The sequence below is a fragment of the Pleurodeles waltl genome, chromosome 7 (genome assembly GCF_031143425.1).
Source record: "Pleurodeles waltl isolate 20211129_DDA chromosome 7, aPleWal1.hap1.20221129, whole genome shotgun sequence".
NCBI classification, from domain to species: domain Eukaryota; kingdom Metazoa; phylum Chordata; class Amphibia; order Caudata; family Salamandridae; genus Pleurodeles; species Pleurodeles waltl.
Window position 1 is genome coordinate 50,774,452 of NC_090446.1, and position 18,763 is coordinate 50,793,214.

Here is an 18,763-nt window from a genome sequence, read left to right on the forward strand (position 1 = left end):
ACAACAGGCCTGGCAGCTTTCATTGCCTAGGGCCCTGGCCTGAATGCAGACCAGGGCCGTAGACACCGAAAGAAATCTGCAGTGCACACAGGGCAGGCCGGTGCACAGAGGCCTGCAACCGCAGCTTTCACTGCCTACGGCCCTCCTGAATGCACCCGATCTCGGAAGGGCTAAGCAGGGTCGGGCCTGGCTGACCAGGCCCAACCCTGCTTAGCTCTTCTGAGATTAGATGCATTCAGGACTCCAAGAGGGTCACAGAACTCCGCCTCTGCAGAATTCCACAGAGTTGTTTTTCATCTCCACCGAATTCCACAGAGTCGGACTCAGTCAACTCCGCCCAGACCTAGAATGCACCAAAAAGATAAGCCTTCCCCGGAGGAGTAACAAGGAGAAATATATTTATTTCTCCTTGTTATTTTCTCTTTCTTTGTGTGGTGCATTCTGCAGCACACATAGAAAGAGGACTATGCCTCCCAGGATTGTCTTTGTGTAGGAATGTATTCTATCCTGCACAAAAACAACCCGGCATATAATGCTTTCAAGCTTGCACCATGGTGTAAAGGTGGGGGCGTTGGAGCTAGGCAGTCAAAAGGGCACTATCCCAGAGGGAAAAGCAGAAATGCACTGTACTACCTTGAATAAAACACATTACTGCCCTTTCCCTGTCACGCAGTGCACAGCAAGTAATTGTCTTGCTGCACTGCGTAGTTTTTTCCAGAAATAAGCCCCTTTTAATTTATCAACCGCCATCTCATGATGTTTTAGGGGTGTCGGGCTCCACATGTGACAATGAGACTAAAAACTTCAGCCTTACAAAACACATGCTACCTCCCCCAGCTTAAAAAAAAAACCTAATTTAGTCAGAGACCCAGTGCCAACACGCTGTGCCTGTTATCATCCAGTCTCCCTACCCAGAAACACAACTTCAAAAAGCCACAAACAACAGGGGCAAAATCTGTCCTTTGGTGCAAGACATCACCACCCAGTACGCCACTGCCACACTCTACCTTAACTTCCCCTGTACTGCACATATCACGTCCCACCTCATAGAGGTAGACTGCCTTCCAATCCAGAAGTGAGGCTAATTCAAACTGCTCACCCATGCATACAAAGCTCTCCATAATGTCGGACCTGTCTACCTAAACCACTGCCTCAACTTCCACCAACCCCCAGGCAACTGCTCTCAGGCTCTCTCTTCCTTGTGCAGGTTCCCTGCATCCGCAGGAGCAAGACAGGAGGACACTTCTTTCCACAGAGGGAGGGAGAAAACTCCCTGCTTGTCATAACTATTCTGACACAAACTCCTGCTCTGTGAGGTTGTTTCTGAAAAGCCAAACAATGCTAGATCGGCTGCTGTAGGGTGGTAGTCTACTCTGCAATGCATGTTCTCTGACAGCACTGTCACAGTGGAGTGTTTTTGCCAATAAACCGCCCCGTCATAACAGGGTGGAAGCCAGACTGTGGGAGGAGGTTTACCTTATTGTAGGTGAGCAGAGATGTACATTGGCACATTTAACTGTTTATGTGTTTAACTCCACAGAGACAATATGTCTCTTTGTGGGGATACCCAGACTCAGAAGCCTCCATGGAATCTGGAGGAGCTTTATTCCCATGTTACATTTTCCTTTTTTGGAAGAAATATTATATGTATTTCTATGGCAGGAATGACCATGGAAAATATTTTTTGAGTACCTTCAAACTTATGTTTTTGTTTATGCCCCATTTATTTTGCTTGGTCAGCCACCCTTACCCTCGAACTTGCCCACCTTTAACCCTAAAAATATAATGACAGAAGATCTGCCATATTGGATGTGCTCACAGATTGTTTGCCATCATAAATTAACTTTACCAATTTCGACACAAAGATTCAATAATTAGTAATTTAATAACAAACAGTGAGATGTTACATTTGGAAACATAATTCAAAAGTATCTTTTATTTAAAATAAATCTGTGGTGTCAAATTAACATTCCAAGGACATTAATGTCACAATATCACTGTCAAGGAAAAACAAAATCAACAAAGCAATCAGCAAAGATATTTTGGGACAGATTTATGGAAAGTGGCGCTGCACTGAGTGCAGCGTCACGTACCCTGCGCTCTTAGCACCCCCTACCGCCACCATGTGTGCACCGTATTTAAAATACAGCACAGCATGGCGCAGGGTAGGGGCCAATAGTGTAATTTTTCATGATGATATTGATGTACTCTGCAGGAGTAGCGCCAAACTGTTGGCGCTACTTCTGCAGAGTACAAAGGCCCAATTCTAAAGAAGGGAAGCCCCCTTTTAATGCCTGCTCTTGAGCAGGCGTTAAAAGTGCCTTACAGAATTACACAAGGAAATCTCTTAGATTTCCTTGCACCATTTGTTCGCCCCCCCCGCCCTAATGGGGGAACTCCCCCTTTGCATACATTATGCCTGGCGCAGGCATAATGTAGCGCAATGGGTTACAAAGTGGCACAATTCATGCATTGTGCCACTTTGTAAATATGGCCCTAGGATTTTGGCCTTGTTGGGCCACATTAGCGTAAAAAAAAATATGTCAATGTGGCGCAAGTTGGCTCTAGGGGCTTATAAATATGCCCCTTTGTGTACGAAGAGGTGTAGAATCTTTGGAATTCCCCCAGTTAATCTTCCTCCCTTATTAAGAGTGTCCTATTTTCCTTAACAATTTTCTTAATAGATTCTCTCTCCTTTTGCCTTGAGTAGTCCAGTTATCGGGGCTTCCACTAATTGTCCTGTCACAATCCTATGTATTTTCACTGTAAAGCTCACCTACGACCATTATTTTCCTGTCAGAATAAAGAACTATGAGGCAGATTTAAGAAAAGTGGCGCTGCACCCAGAGCAGCACCGCTTTACTTGGGCCCCTTAGCGCCCCCTACTGCCACCATATGTGCACCGTATTTAAACTATGCTGCACCATGGCGCAGGCTGGGGGGCAATAGCGTCAAAATATTTGACGCTATTGATGTACTGTTCAGGGTTAGTGCCAAAAGTTTGCTGCTAACCCTGAAAAGTACATAGGGGTCAATTATAATTAATGGAAGCCCCCTTTTAACGCCTGCTCTGAGCATGCGTTAAAAATGCTGTAAAAAATGGCGCAAAGAAATCTTTTAGACTTCTTTGCACCATTTTTTCGACCCCTGTTAGAAATGGGGTCTTTGGTTGACAGTCAGGTTACCCCCTGTTCAAGCAAGGACCCTCACTCTAGTCAGGGTAAAAGAGAATCACCCTCAGCTAACCCCTGCTTACTCCCTTGGTAGCTTGGCAGAGCAGTAGGCTTAACTTCAGAGCGCTAGGTGTAAAGTATTTGTACCAACACACACAGTAACTTCATGAAAACACTACAAAATGACACGGCACCGGTTTAGAAAAATAGGAAATATTTATCTAAACAAAACAAGACCAAAACGACCAAAATCCGACATACACAAGTCAAGTTATGAATTTTTAGAGATTAAACTCAAAAATAGCGCTTAGAAACAAAAATGCTTTGATGAGATGTTAACACGGCGTCGTGACGGAGTCGTTCCCAACACGACGACACCAGCGGCGCCGAACACGGAGTCGTGTAGACCCCCAAGTACAGTACCTTTGGTGAAGAGTGAAAACAAGCCGATGCGCGAAGTCGGGAATCGCGGCGTCTGTGCGAAACGTTGAATCCGTGCACTTTGAGCGGCGTCGGTCACGGCGTGGTGCTACAACTTCCACGGAGTCGCGTACTTTAGCGGGGCTGCTGCGGCGTCGGGCCTGCGAAGAGCGTCGCGTTCCAGCAAAGGTCACGGCGTCGGGTGCAGGCGGCGTTACCTGATTCAGCAGCGGTGTCGGTCCGAAGTCGTCCGAAGTCGATTTCCTTGGATTTCCACCAGATTTCCTCTCAAGGGCCCAGGGACTGGATAGGGCACCACTTGTCAGAGCAGGAGTCTCTCCAGAGACTCCAGGTGTTGGCAGAGAGAAGTCTTTGCTGTCCCTGAGACTTCAAACAACAGGAGGCAAGCTCTAAATCAAGCCCTTGGAGATTTCTTCACAAGATGGAAGGCACACAAAGTCCAGTCTTTGCCCTCTTACTCTGGCAGAAGCAGCACTGCAGGAAAGCTCCACAAAGCACAGTCACAGGCAGGGCAGCACTTCTTCCTCAGCTATCAGCTCTTCTCCAGGCAGAGGTTCCTCTTGGTTCCAGAAGTGTTTCTCAAGTCTGTAGATTTGGGTGCCCTTCTTATACCCATTTTAGGCTTTGAAGTCACCTTTCTTCAAAGGGGACTCACACCTACTTGTGAAATCCTGCCTTGCCCAGGCAAGGCATCAGACACACAGCAGGGGGTTGGAACCGGCATTTTCTCAGGCAGTCACAGTCCTTTCAGATGAGAGTGACCACTCCACCCCTCCCTCCTAGCAGAGATGGCTAATCAGGAAATGCAGGTTACACCCCAGCCCCCTTTTTGTCACTGTCTAGTGCGAGGTGAAAAACAACCCAACTGTCAAACTGACCCAGACAGGGAATCCACAAACAAGGCAGAGTCACAAAATGGTTTAAGCAAGAAAATGCTCACTTTCTAAAAGTGGCATTTTCAAACGCACAATCTCAAAATCAACTTTACTAAAAGACGTATTTTTCAATTGTGAGTTCAGGGACCCCAAACTCCACATGTCCATCTACTCTCTAGGGGAATCTACGCTTTAATCATATTTAAAGGTAGCCCCCATATTATCCTATGAGAGAGACAGGCCTTGCAACAGTGAAAAACGAAGTTGGCAGTATTTCACTGTCAGGACATATAAACCACATTACTATATGTCCTACCTTATCCATACACTGCACCCTGCCTTTGGGGTTACCTAGGGCCTACCTTAGGGGTGCCTTACATGTAAGAAAAAGGAAGGTTTATGCCTGGCAAGTGGGTACACTTGCCAAGTCGAATTTACAGTTAAAACTGCGCACACAGACACTGCAATGGCAGGTCTGAGACATGATTACAGAGCTACTTATGTGGGTGGCACAACCAGTGCTGCAGGCCCACTAGTAGCATTTGATTTACAGGCCCTGGCACCTCTAGTGCACCTTACTAGGGACTCACTAGTAAATCAAATATGCCAATCATGGATAAACCAATTACATACAATTTACGCGGAGAGCATATGCACTTTAGCACTGGTTAGCAGTGGTAAAGTGCTGAGAGTTGAAAAGCCAACAGCAACAGGTCAGAAAAAAATAGGAGGCAGGAGGCAAAAAGACTGGGGATGACCCTGCATAAGCAAAAGTCCAACAACCCCCATAATGGGGGAACACCCCCCTGTATACATTATTCTTGCCGCAGGCATAATGTGATGTAAGGGGTTACAAAGTGGTGCAACACATGAATGTTGGCACTTTGTAAATCTGGTGTGATCTTAATAAATCTGGGTCTATATTTAAGAGGTTGTGGGCTAAGCCTCGGGCAGTGACATATGAAGATGGTTGGGGGGAGGGGGGATTCTGACATGAATGTGGTTTATTGACCTATTGTGCTGGCAATGGGCTGTCTGGCCCTGTGGCGTGGAGTTGGCCTATGGAAATTGTGCTGTCCCATTTACAGTCCTAGGATAGTTTTATGGTTAAATAGCTAATGTTTATTTGCTCATTGTCCTTGGTAAGAGTGCAATGTATATAATACACATATTCTCCTTTGTTGAATTCAGATATATGATTTTTTAATAATGTTAAATGTAATTTCTGTTCTACAGTTACATGGATATACATTGCAAAGAGCAGGCCTGCACCAGCAGTGCTCACACCACTGCCATAAAAGTGAACAGTCAGGGACAGGCAGAAATTGTTCTCCAGATGGAAAGAAGACGCACCACGGTGGTGTTTGCTGCAACACGAAACTCAAGAGTAGTCAGGTACCCACAACACAAGTGTTAGTTGCCATAACTGAAGTCTCATAAATCTGGGCTCTAGAGAGGTATGTCTAAGCCATAAAATACACAATAACAAAAGGGGACACTTATAGGAGGTCAGGAACCTAATGCTTTCCACTCTATGAAAGCTATTGTTCTACGATGATTACTCTGATCGAAATGCCCATCTGCAGCCCTAGTGCTGCCTTCTGAAGAAAACAGATGGTCAGTGTCCCATCTGGTGGAATATAAGAGCATAGTTTAGAGGAAAGAGGGAAGGTAGCCGGAATAAGAGGACTTATCACATGTCAGTACATCTTCACATCTGTTGTCTGGTTTCCTCCTCCCCATGCAGAGCTGTGTATCCCTCCTTGTCCTCTGGTTTCCTCCTCTCCTTGAACTGCAGAGCTTTGTATCCCTCCTCATCCTCTGGTTTCCTCCTCCCCATGAACTGCAAAGCTGTGTATCCCTCCTCATCCTCTGGTTTCTTTCTTCCCTTGAACTGCAGAGCTGTGTATCCCTCCTTGTCCTCTTGTTTCCTCCTCTCCTTGAACTGTAGAGAAATGTGTCCCTCCTCGTCCTCTGATTTCTTCCATCCTTTGAAATGCAGAGCTGTGTGTGCCTCCTTGTCCATTGATAAACATCTAAAACTGGGTTTATGAACAGAGGATGTGATCTTTTCATGGTTTTTCACAAAAATGGCTGGCTTATTCACTGCTGTCTGCACCATGTGCAGAAATCAGAAACCACTTGCCCTCTGACAGAAGGTTACACATTGTGAAGAACTGCCTGAAAACCTCTGAAAAACTATTGAAGAAACTCAAGCAATGGAAATTTTAGGCACTAAAATTCATGCTTTAAAAGGTATGGGGAGTAAAATTGCACCAGAGACAGCTGGCAAGTAATCTAAGTTCCACACGTCTCCCTTTTATCTCAAAGTATTCATGACTACTCACAGTATAAGGCAAAGCCTGATTTCGAAATCAGTGGCATGAAAGCTCTAAGGATTTCTAGAGGAAACGTAAAATCCAGAGTTGAAGGTACCTGTTCATGTTGCTCCACCACACAGATAAATCAGGAATCAGAGGGTTTCCTGTTATCCCTCAATTCTGCCTCGTGTCCTCAGTCTCTTTACTTGTGTACTGTTACTTTGTTATCTTTCCCAATCATTCACTCAAACATACATTTACAGGTATAAAACAAAAAATGGAAGCCTGTAAATAACACTCATCTGAACATTTCTGTAATACAAAAAAGCTGTAACATCTTCTAATGTTCACCTATACATTATTACATGGCAAGTATTACAAATTTGTTAAAGGGCCTTCATTAACAACATGTGGATGCCATCAGTGGGAAGTAAAATATTTCTCTTAGTAAGAACATATGAGAACCTGCCTCTCCTGTTACATCTCAAAGGCTCAGACAAAAGTCAGCTTTCTAATACTCTCAGACACACAACAAATATAATTTGTTTAAAATGGTAGAGGAATGATGTGCCTCCTAGACAGTATTCTGGTCTTCAGTACTTCCACTCATTAGCAGTAGGGTTTAGATACCACAAACCATACAAAGTTCTTACAAGAATGATGGGAAGAATTGGTCCACCATTGACACTCCTTTTTAAGAAAAACAGAAGAATTGAGGCTTGTTAGAAATTGGGCTTCTGGTTGGCAGATTTATGCAAATTGTCCAAGCAGGAACCACAATCGTAGTTATGTTAAGTCACAAACACATCCTTGGTTAACCTGTGGTCACCCTTCAGTAGCTTGGCACAGAGCAATCAGACTTAACTTGAGAGGCAATGTGTAAAAAATAGGTGTGCAACACTTCAAAGAGTAAAGCAGTGAAAACACCACACAAAAATAATCCACAACAGGTTAGAATAATAGAGCTTAATTTAATAAATAAAACAAGACCAAAGTGAGAAAAATACAATAAATAGAAGTCGAGATATGAACTTCTAATGAATAAATGCAAAATAGTGCTTAGAAGCAATAAGTGCTTACATAGGATATCTGGCTGGGGGCTAAGTCAAAGTTTAGGCTGACCTTGATGGAGCACATTCCAGAGACAGGGACCCACTTGGACCTGCTGGACAAAAGACCTTGATCCAGAATGCATCATTGTTGGCGAGGATGAGAGGTGCAGCTGAAGCAATGCATCGGTGGCAAGCCATGTAGTGGATGAGATACATTGACTTTCTCCATGAAACTGTGGCAATGTGTCAGTTCCAAATGTGATGTGTGGCTGCTGCTCCTGTAGTAAGCGATGCATTTGTTCAAAAGCCGATTGGCTGGTCTACTCCTTGCAACAAATAGAATGCACTGGTTCTGACTCACACATTGGCGAAGATATACCGTTCCAATGAGGATGTAGCAGTTCTGGTTGTAGCAGCACTTTATACCAACTTCCAAAAGTCAGGGACTGGGTTGGCACCATTTGGCAGGGCAAGCCTTGCAGCAAGGTGCTGTAGCAGGGTGAGTGGAAGGCTTTTGTGTCCCTGACACTTCAGAAAACACCAGGCAAGCCAGCAAGTTGTTGGAGTCAGTTTGGTTCTGGGATGGAGAGATGCCGGTCTAATCCTTCTCACTCCTAGGCAAGACGGCCGCAGATCAGCACAGCAAAGTGGGAGTCCTGCAGAGAAGCAGCTCAGCAGACTGGCAGCTCTTGTAGCAGCATATCAGTCCTTCTTCCTGACAGAGTATCAACAGGTCCAGAAGTGTACTGAGATGGTGGTGTCAGAGGACCAGCACTTATACCCAGTTGTGCCTTTGAAGTGGGGGAGACTTCAAAGAAAGGTCTTTGAAGTGCACAGAGGTCTTCCCTTCCTGCCCTGTTTCAATACTCACTACGGGGGTATGCCACCCTGTGTGTGGAGACGGACACTGCCTATTCAGGTGTAATTGTCAGCTCCTCCTTCCTGCCCAGGATGACTCATCAGGATGTTGATGCTCCTTCAGTCACACCTAAACTCCCTTTTGTGTGTGGAAGTCAAGAGAGAATGCACAAAGTCCAGCTGTCACCCTACCCCAGATGTGTACCGGAGACAGAAAGTAGGTACCAAGTGGCTAAAGTAAGAAAATGCCAACTTTCTTAAAGTGTCATTTTCAGAACTTCAATTTAAAATCTGACTTTACCATAAGTTGTGATTTCTTAATATTGATTCCAGAGACACCAAACCTGACAAGCATACCTCGTCCATATTGTGAATTACAGTTATAAGATGTAATAAGGTAATCTGAATGTTATCCAATGAGAGAGATAGGTCTTTGCTGTAGTGAAAAATTACTTTGTGACTTTTTCACCACCAGGATATGTAAAACATAAAAGTACATGTCCTGCCTTAAAAATAAATTGTACCCTGCTCTCTGGATTGTCCAGAGCCTGCCTCAGGAGTAAACATATACATAAAAAGGGAATGTTTGGACCTGACCTAAGGGTTACTTTTGCCAGGTCGACATGGCAGTGTGAAACAGCATACACAGGCTCTGCAATGGAAGCCATGAGTGCTGCTAACAACTCTCCAAACCAGGACATCAGTCAGTGCTCTGCTGGTGGTGCAATGCTCCAGGATGAGGTGATATAATTGGCCTGTCCAATAGTGAGCATCCCTTGACCCTTTGTGGCTCCTCTAAACAGCACGACTCAGTGCCCATCCGTACAGACTTTCATAAAGTGATTAGGAAGTTGGAGCCAGTTTTATTCCTTGCTGGGAACTCTGGGAGGAGATGTGCCTGGAGCCCACAGTAGCCACACATGTTCCTCCAGCTTTGTGAATAGCTTACTGAATGCCATTTCCACATATTCTGCCCTTTTGTTGGATAGTTCATGCGAGCAGCCGAAGATGAGGACATCGTCCAGTGGCATTCTGGCCCTGCATAAGATGTGGCATTGTAGGGTTCCCGACTGGCAGCATTGGATCAACTGAGCCCTTACTTCTTTCTGGGATTTGTTGTCTGTCTGGTACCTGCAAGCTCTCTGAGCTGAGCCTGGCACAGAACACATCAATGGATCCAACTTTGAGCTGGTGGGCTTGACGTAGATTGAATAACTTAAATCCGGGTTCAATTGTGGATTAAAATAAGCATTTAAAGCTGGATTAGCACTGTCGAAGTCTGCACTGGCTGCTTTGTTGCAGAGATTTCAGCAGCTAGCAAAGGAGCAGGGACCATATTGTTTCTCCACTGGTCTCCTTGGTTTCCCTGAAATAGTTTTATTGTCTCCATGCCCACCTGCGCCAGGATGGCACCATTGTGGCAGAGTCACTCAGCTCTCTGAAAGGCAGCAGTGGATTTGCAGCACCCCCACTTGAGTGGTGTGACCTGTTTCAGGGTTGAAACTGTTATTCTGCCCCTCTTGGGGGTTGCAAGTGTTGCTGACCAGGAGCAGCCCTTGCACGCCTTGCAGGTCAGTGCTCATTGTGGGTTGGCCCGGGATATGGCCAAAGCAGCTGGGTGATGGACGACAGACCAGACCTTGGGGGGTCGTGGATTGGTAATGTGGGCTTAGTGCACATGACAAATGAGAGAGGTCTTGCCCCCAAAGAAGTCACTCTCCTATGGAGTAGGATGTCTTTGTCACTATAATGTGCTGCTCAGTTTGTCCTTCCTTCTTTTGCTCCCACGTGGGTGGCTGGTAGTACAAGCATGGTTGTTCTCTTTTTTCTCTTTTTTCTCTCTTTTTGTCTTTTCTCTCGCTATCTGAGCCACTAGTGCATAAATGGCCTTCTCCGGGGTCTCCTTTGAGCGCTGTTCTCACATTCTGATCCGCTTCATTGCAGGTAGCAAGGCAATAGCACTCCCCATCATCGCCAAGGTAGTGGCTCGGCTGGACTAGCCATGCACTGTACAAATAATAAGCCCAGATACATTTGGGCTATTCTAGGGAGTAGCTGCCATGTTTCAGTGCATGAAGCCAGCAGGATCGTTATTTATTTCCTAACACCACGCCTGGCATTAGGATGTGCATGAGAGGATGCATTAAAGTACCCAAAGTATAATAATGTATTTTCTATAATTTTTCTTTCTCAGTCCTCTTTCACATTACCTGATTGTGCACATTAAGTTATCACTATTATAATACATGATGACACATACACATTAGAAGGTGGCGCCCATTATCGTTTTTACCTCTGTATATTATTGCCTGACGTTTGGTTTGGTGGCAGCATTAACGCAGGCAATGGGACAACAAACCAGACTTTGCATTTTGCCAAAGTACCACACTTTTATTTGTTGTCTGTTGTAGGTCAAATATGGGGGTTAAAGCATTACAGCCAGACTTGCCACATTGTAACTGTGGAACCAGGGTTGAGTGGCAGCATCGGTCAGTGGCAGCTGGTAACCTAAATATTGAGGTGAGGCAACCAACCACTGTCCAGCATGCCTTCAAGATCACAGCCAAAGCTGTCAGTCGTGGCTCTTAATAAGCAGTGTTTATAACAAACTATGACTGAGCGCTCTGGCATTGAGGCTGAAGGCAGTGTGAGTCGCTTACAGTGCGTGTCAGTGGGAAATAAATAAAAATAATAAAAACTTACTCACTCCGCTGGCTCTCCTCCTCCGGTCCTCATGCTTGAGTCCATTGGTGCTGGTCCCAGCGCTGGTCTGTAGCAATTGATTTCTCCACACCAATACAGATTCTACCCTGTTGCTGCTGATTATGTGTTGTAATTTGGTCTGGAGGCGTCAATCCAGCAAAAGTAAGTTTATTAGTAGGTTGAGCTACACGGCAACAGAGGGCAACACGCAGATACCCCTCTGCTGTCAGCAAAGAACAATCTGCAGTTAAACTGTCACCTTACAAGCTTCACATTCCATGGGTCCCTACTTCGTAGCATTCTAACATGGAATGCACAGTACTGAGAGTTCAGTGGAGCTGAACTCTCCAGGAAACACATGACAAACACATAAGTTATAAAACATCTTCCCTATTTCTAACAGAAAGCACAACACAAAACACAGCAAACTCATATAACATTGAAACAGTGACAGCAAAAAGATGCAAACAGCATAATTGTTGAAATCCCACCAATGGTATGATGGTTCACCAATTCAGGAGAGAAACCTGCTTGGCTTTATAATGGTTCTGGAACTCTTTTGTCCAACATTACCTTGAGACTAACCACTACCTTTCTGAGGATAACTCATATTGTCTTCTACCACCATGTCACCAACATCACAAGATCCCTCACCATGATCAGGTAAGTTACCAATCTTGAAACTTTTCCCACATGCTACCAGTGGCCTCCCTTGACTTTGATACTGATTCAACACATTTTCTCTACTCTGACGAGAACACTGAACTTGCTCTTCCCTTTTTGCACGAGTTTCAGATTTTATGCAAACCAAACCTTCAATCTTAACAAGAACCTTTATGACACTTTTCTTTTTCCCAGCCCACATATTCTGTTTTCCTTGATTTTGACCTACATTCTTCTTTACCATTTCTAACAATTGCTGTACATCTGACTCACTCCTAACCCATTTCGATATCCACGCAGGACGGAAACTAGTATTAGCTTTTCAACCTCTAGGAAATTCAAAAGGAAATTCAAAAGGAGACACCTCACTGGTGGAAAGAGGCGTGGTGTGGTCAAACCACAGCATGCTGCGCACAGCCTTCATGACCGCAAAATTTCAGCTTTTAGTCCACGTAATGCATTAATCCACAACTCTGTTCATTCTCTCTATGAGTCCATTAGAATGTAGGTGGTACAAAGAACTCTTCAATTGTATGACACAACATGACACAAGAAATTATTGGAACTCCTTACTCACAAACTCGGTGCCATTGTCAGAAAACAAATGTTCTGAAAACCCTTCCATCAGGAAACCTTCCCCTAGAAACTCTACAATAGTACCAGCATTGGGTTCTGTGACCAATCTGAGCTCAGGCCATTTCGAATAGTAGTCCATCAAACCAACAATGAACTTGGATCCTCCTGATAATGCTTCACACTTCCCCATTATGTCAATACTTAATTTGACCCAAGGACCAGACAGACATTCAATAGGCATCAAGGGTGGAGTGGACTCCTTCAAACTTTTCGTCAACAGCCATACAGACCATACATTTTTCCACAACCTCACCTACATCAGAATCCAGACTAGGCCACCATAATAACACATGTATGCATCCGTTGGTAAGAGTAGCACCAAAGTGTCCTTCATGAGCATTGTTTATTATGCTACTTCTTAAGGTATGTGGGACCACAAACTTGTCTGGCCTTAACAGCACACCACCCTCTACAGATTTCATCAATTACTTTGCAGCATGGCTGCACTGCGGAGAGAGTACTTCCTCCCTAGGCTAACCATGTTTGACCATTTCAATGATTTGTTCCAAAAACGGGTCTTTAGACATAGCCTCTTTCCACTTCCCTTCTGAGCATAACTTTAGCTCGGGATGTCTAAGGAACCACTAGACAATCTGCCACTTCCTTGTCTAACAAATTAGCACATTTGGTCCAGTGGTGACCCCTCCCTATTTTCAAATGGTTACCACCACCCTTGTGGAGTTCCTAAAAATGAATGTTTTGCAAATGTAATTCGGTCTGAAGACATTCATACATTTGGCATTTGTAAAGGAATGCCTTAAACATACCCCTTCCAAATACCGAATTGCTAAACAGAAATTGTGTTTCAGTAACATGTTACCGAATCGCAAGTTGTGCTCTGCATTTTTGCAGTCAGGAACGGACCCATTCTGTGAATCGGGATATTTTCCTACCTCAAAAAGACTTTTGTAATCTGACCATAAGTTATTAAATTTCCAAATATATATTTAGAAGAGGTGTCTGTGCAACACTCAGTGCTGCTGTCTGACACCAGAGTCTGCAACATTAGTACAGACCATCTGTTCTAACTTGTTCATTTCTCTGTGACCTGAGCGAGAGCGCTGCTATATAAACATTTGGAAACTTTCTACTGTATGGTGCTGCATGAGATTATGAGGCATGTGTAATGTTTTTAGTTTTCTACCATAACCTTCCCAAAGCAATTCTTAGTTACAAGGTATGATTGAGAATCTCCCTGGAAGAAGCAGGGTAGATAATGTAGAAGTGTAGCTAGATATTGCGCTAAATCATAAGCCATTTGAAAATACATTTATAAAGCCACCTCCATCGTATACAGGACCTTAAAAATTTATTTTAGGGAACTTGTTAAAAAATAGATAATTTTTCCACCATTCTCTCTAAACTATCTGAGTGCGGGAGAAATGAGGCAGAATTCTCTCATCGATCTTTTCCCATCTGGAAAGCTGTGTGACGTGAGTGCACTTGGCACTATGTCACGACACAAGGTGTCCATCTACAGATGTTCCACACTTGCACCAACACGGACACAGGAATTTTTATTTATTTTTTACCAATCCTACAATGTACGCCATATATTGTGTTTTTATTTTACCTTACTACTGCGTTCTCTTGACCTTTGTGATGCAACGTGTAACTTGCTGCCTTGAACAGTACATGTTTATGTCATGTTTGTGCTTCAGACATCTCTTTAAATAAATAACCTGCGATATTCCTGAGAAGGGTCAGGCTTTGGTGGCACCCCATGAAAGAATAATAATATTTTCTGACTACTCCTTTAAAGCCTAAGGGCCTGATTTGGAGTTTGGTGGATGGGTACTCCATCATGTCTCTGTTACAAACTTGAAGGCTATTCTGTATGCCTTATTACAAGTGTCATAGCATACAATGCTCATGCAATGAAAAACTCTAAATCAGGCCCTATAATTGTACACCAAATTAATGTGGAAAACTGTGCTTTAAAAGGAACTTATTGACCCCATGTGCGAAAAATTCCATAAGGGGAGAACCCACCTGAACACCTCTTGCAAAAGTGGGCTACATTGTTCCAGCTGTTTGCTCCTGGCAATGTGGCGGCTGATATGACAACATTTGCCAGGGCAGTTTTTGGTTTCCATTCATCCTTGGAAGTCACACCAACTGTTACCAGACAACTGAATCTGCAAATGTGAAGAAGCCCTACTAGTGACGTGCCGGGTAACATTTTATTGTTCATAGTTTTTTTCTGATCTTTGAGCGCTAGATAGACATGGAGACTGGGTATTCCAATAAAAATCAACCAATAGTCAATCAAAGTCTGATAGGCTTTTACACTCTTTCCTTCACTTAAAATTGTATTTTCTTAAAAGAGAGACTGGTGTTTAAGTGCACATGAGGCCTCCATCCCTCTTTCCATCGTTCCTTTGTCTGTCTATAGCCCTATGCACCTGTGTAATCCAACTTGTCATCTGTCTAACATGTGGGCAATTTGAGCGTTACTTTATGTGTATTTGTATTGTTGTTATTTTCTGTATTGTTTTGTTAACCACTACATCTTGTTCAGTGTTGATAGATAGACATACTGTATTGATTTGTTTATTTAGTTAGTTATCTCTGTATCATTCTTTAGAAATATTTATATAGTGCAGACTATACAGTGCAGACCTATTCGCAAGGGCAGTGTAGCCCATTGCATGTAACAAAATAACCCAGTAAACTAGAGTAAAAATAATAAAAGGAAAGGAGACAAGGAGACAATCATTCTTAAGTCCTCATATATAGTTTGAAAAGGTTAGCTTTTGGACCTCTCCTGGAGGCTAGAAGATTTGAGCTGGGTCGGAATTCCTTTAAGAAGTGGCTCCAGGTTCTGGGAGATTCACATGAAAAGCCTAGTTACTGATTTCAGTTTTTTTTGGTTTTAGGTAGGAGTAGGAGGATAGATTGGCCTCTAGAGTTTCTTTGTCCTACCATTGTGTGGAGTTTATCAGGTGAGAAGGCTGAGGCAAAACACTTTGGTCCGCATTACGAACCTGGCGGTCTAAAGTCAAGTCCAATACTCTGCCCATCCCACTGCTTTTCCATGGTCCTCCGGGCTGGAGGTGAGCACGCCCAGCCCGGCAGACACCGTAATACTGCTGGCAGCATTACGATGCAGAAGACCACCAGCATTTTTCTGGCAGTCGCACCGCCATAAAAAGCTGGCAGTCTTGCATCTTGGTGACATAAATCTGCACACACATCCACATAACCGCACACATGCACCCACATACTCCCACACACAAACACACCCCTACTCCCCCATGCACCTGAGTCATACACCCCCATTCACACTAACACACAAACATCGCACCCATGCACACATTCACTCCCCCCTCCCTCTCAGTGCATACATACATTCACACCCCTGTCCCCCTCCCGCCAGCGCATAAATACATTCACACACCCTCGTCCATGCACCTCAATCACATACTCACCTGCTCTCCCCGTACACACAAACTCACCCGCACTCACCTGCACTCACCTGCTCTCCCTGTACACATGCACTACCCTGCACTCATCTGATCTCCCCATCCACTTCTACATATGCATCCCCCTCCCCATCCACTTAAATACACATACACCTGCACTCCCACACTCACCTCTTCCATCTGCTTAATTTCACTTACGCACTCAATCGATCACACCCGCACACACGCATTCACCCCATCCACAAACACTCACACCCCCACCCCAATCCACTTACACACATGCACCACCTTCACCCCATCCACAATCACTCACACACACAGACACACACCCACAAACACCCCTCCACATTCACTACATACACACATGCACTCACACACACACCCCTCCCCTTTCAGGCCATCCATTTACCTCATCCACCGAGGAGGTCGTCCAGGAGGGGATGGGTCCTGGTGCTTCCACTGCCAGCAGCACCCCACCATCAGGACACCGACACACAGTATTGTCATAATACGGCATGCGGCGTCCTTTTGGCATGGCGGCAGTGGAACCGCCTCTGCACCGCTGACCACCAGCACGACTGGTGTTGGAATTTCACCCGATTTCAGGCGGCATTCTGAATTTCGTCCAGCACTGGCGGTCTTTCGGCACCCACGGCTTCGGCAGTCTTACAACAAGACCGCCGAAGTTGTAATGAGGACTATTGTTTGTGAGGCATACCATTTTTTGATCTGGCCGAAAGACAGTTTTATTTATATTAGCAGCCTCATCTAGTCAAAAAATCTAAACAAATAAAAGATACATTCATGTTGCATATTTGGGACAGCTCTCTTCATCCACTGGTCATTCAATGCTCTGTGCTTGGGCTGCATCTACTACAGTCTCTGTACACCTCATAGAGGTAAAGACTTGGCATTGTTTCTGTGGTAGTAGCTAAGAGTGAACTATCTTCAAGCTTTTTTATTGTGGTATTTGTTTAGTGTGACATCCTACACATGTGTCTCTGTAGCAAAGTCTGGTACGGGTGGCTCTGTAGTTTATTGTACCTGATTGTGAGATTGTATGGCTACTTATGCACTTATGTTCCTTCAGCAAAACGCTGAAAAGCATCTGAAAGAAAATACGGAACAGGCACCAGTGCAACTTTCCACCACCATTTTTGGATGACATCAATCACACTTATACTGAGGCAAGTTTCTGCTAACATGTGTTCTCCCTCACATATGTAGAAATGGAATGTGCACTGCATGTCAAATAGAGAAACCTGTTTGTGCCAATTGACCACTGCAAAACATACAACATTCTGTACCAGTCTTTCATTCCTAGTTTTGGAGCTAATGTTGATGTTAAATTGCACAGATGTGCAATCTGTGTATTTCAGTCTCAGGCATGCAGATCCACTGTCGTTCACTGAACAACTCATTGTGGATTTTGATCTAGTCTGAAGATAAACATCAGAGAACCTTCTCTAAAATGACACTTTTAAGCAATGATCTCAGCAATTATTTCAGAATCAGACTGAAACATAGCATTATGAAGGCTGCAGTCCCACATCCAGTAACTCCACACCCCTGAATATAATGTTTTCCAGGTGTCTACTTAACTGTGAGGAATTTACAGATATTGTGGGTGGAAACCTATGTGATGAAAATGTGGATTCAGGGAACATGAAAGGGCACGTAAATCTGTATGTTTTGGGTATTGATGCTTTTGCTTGACATTATCTGTAAGGTCCTTCTCCGAACCAATGGGGCCAGATTTACAACAATTTTCTTTGGGTTGCATCACTGTTTTGAAACAGTCTTGTCCAAAATCCTTTCTCATATTTAAAAAGCCATAAAATGTCAATTTGCTAACCTTTCTGGGAAAATGAAAAGTGATGCAGTGCATTGTGCTCCCTTACATTACTTTGTGTCAGAGAGGAGTTCCATGAGTTGTGTCTGGGCATTCCTGCGCGTCCACCCATTGATTTTGATGCAAACCTCTATCTATAAACAGATTTGAACATGGATGTGCAATACAATGATGCACCTGCCTGTGTATGTCGTTATGAACAGAAACATCTTTCTTTCTCCTCGTGATTTCCACTTTGCATGTGTGCTGCATCTTGCAGCACACATTCAAAGCGGGAAATAGCCTCATAGGATAGTTTTGTGCTTGAAGTTACCCCTTCCTGCACAAAAACTATCCTGATAATGCAGACACCCTTGCACCGTGAGGCAAGGGTGCCTGTGTTGGCGCTAGGCATCACAAAGTATGCCGGGCATGTGGCTTTTTGGACATTTGTACAATGTGTGAAACTGAGGTATCTTCATTGTGGTATCTTCTGGCTAAGGATCAACCTCATAGGTTGGAGCACTTCCTACAATCATTAAAAACAATACAAAGATGCTGGAACTATCTCAAATTGCTCATTGGTGAAGGGAAAGATGAGAGGTTGAGAGATGAGACTCCTCCCAATAACAGAGACGGTTTAATACTTTGGAGACATGGGGCATGTTAAACTCGAAAAGGCCCTAACTTCTGCCTGTGTCCCAGAGGTAGCTGGAATGTGACCCACACACACCTGAACTCACTCCTTTAATTACTAGAATACTGAACAGAAGCCACATCCAGCC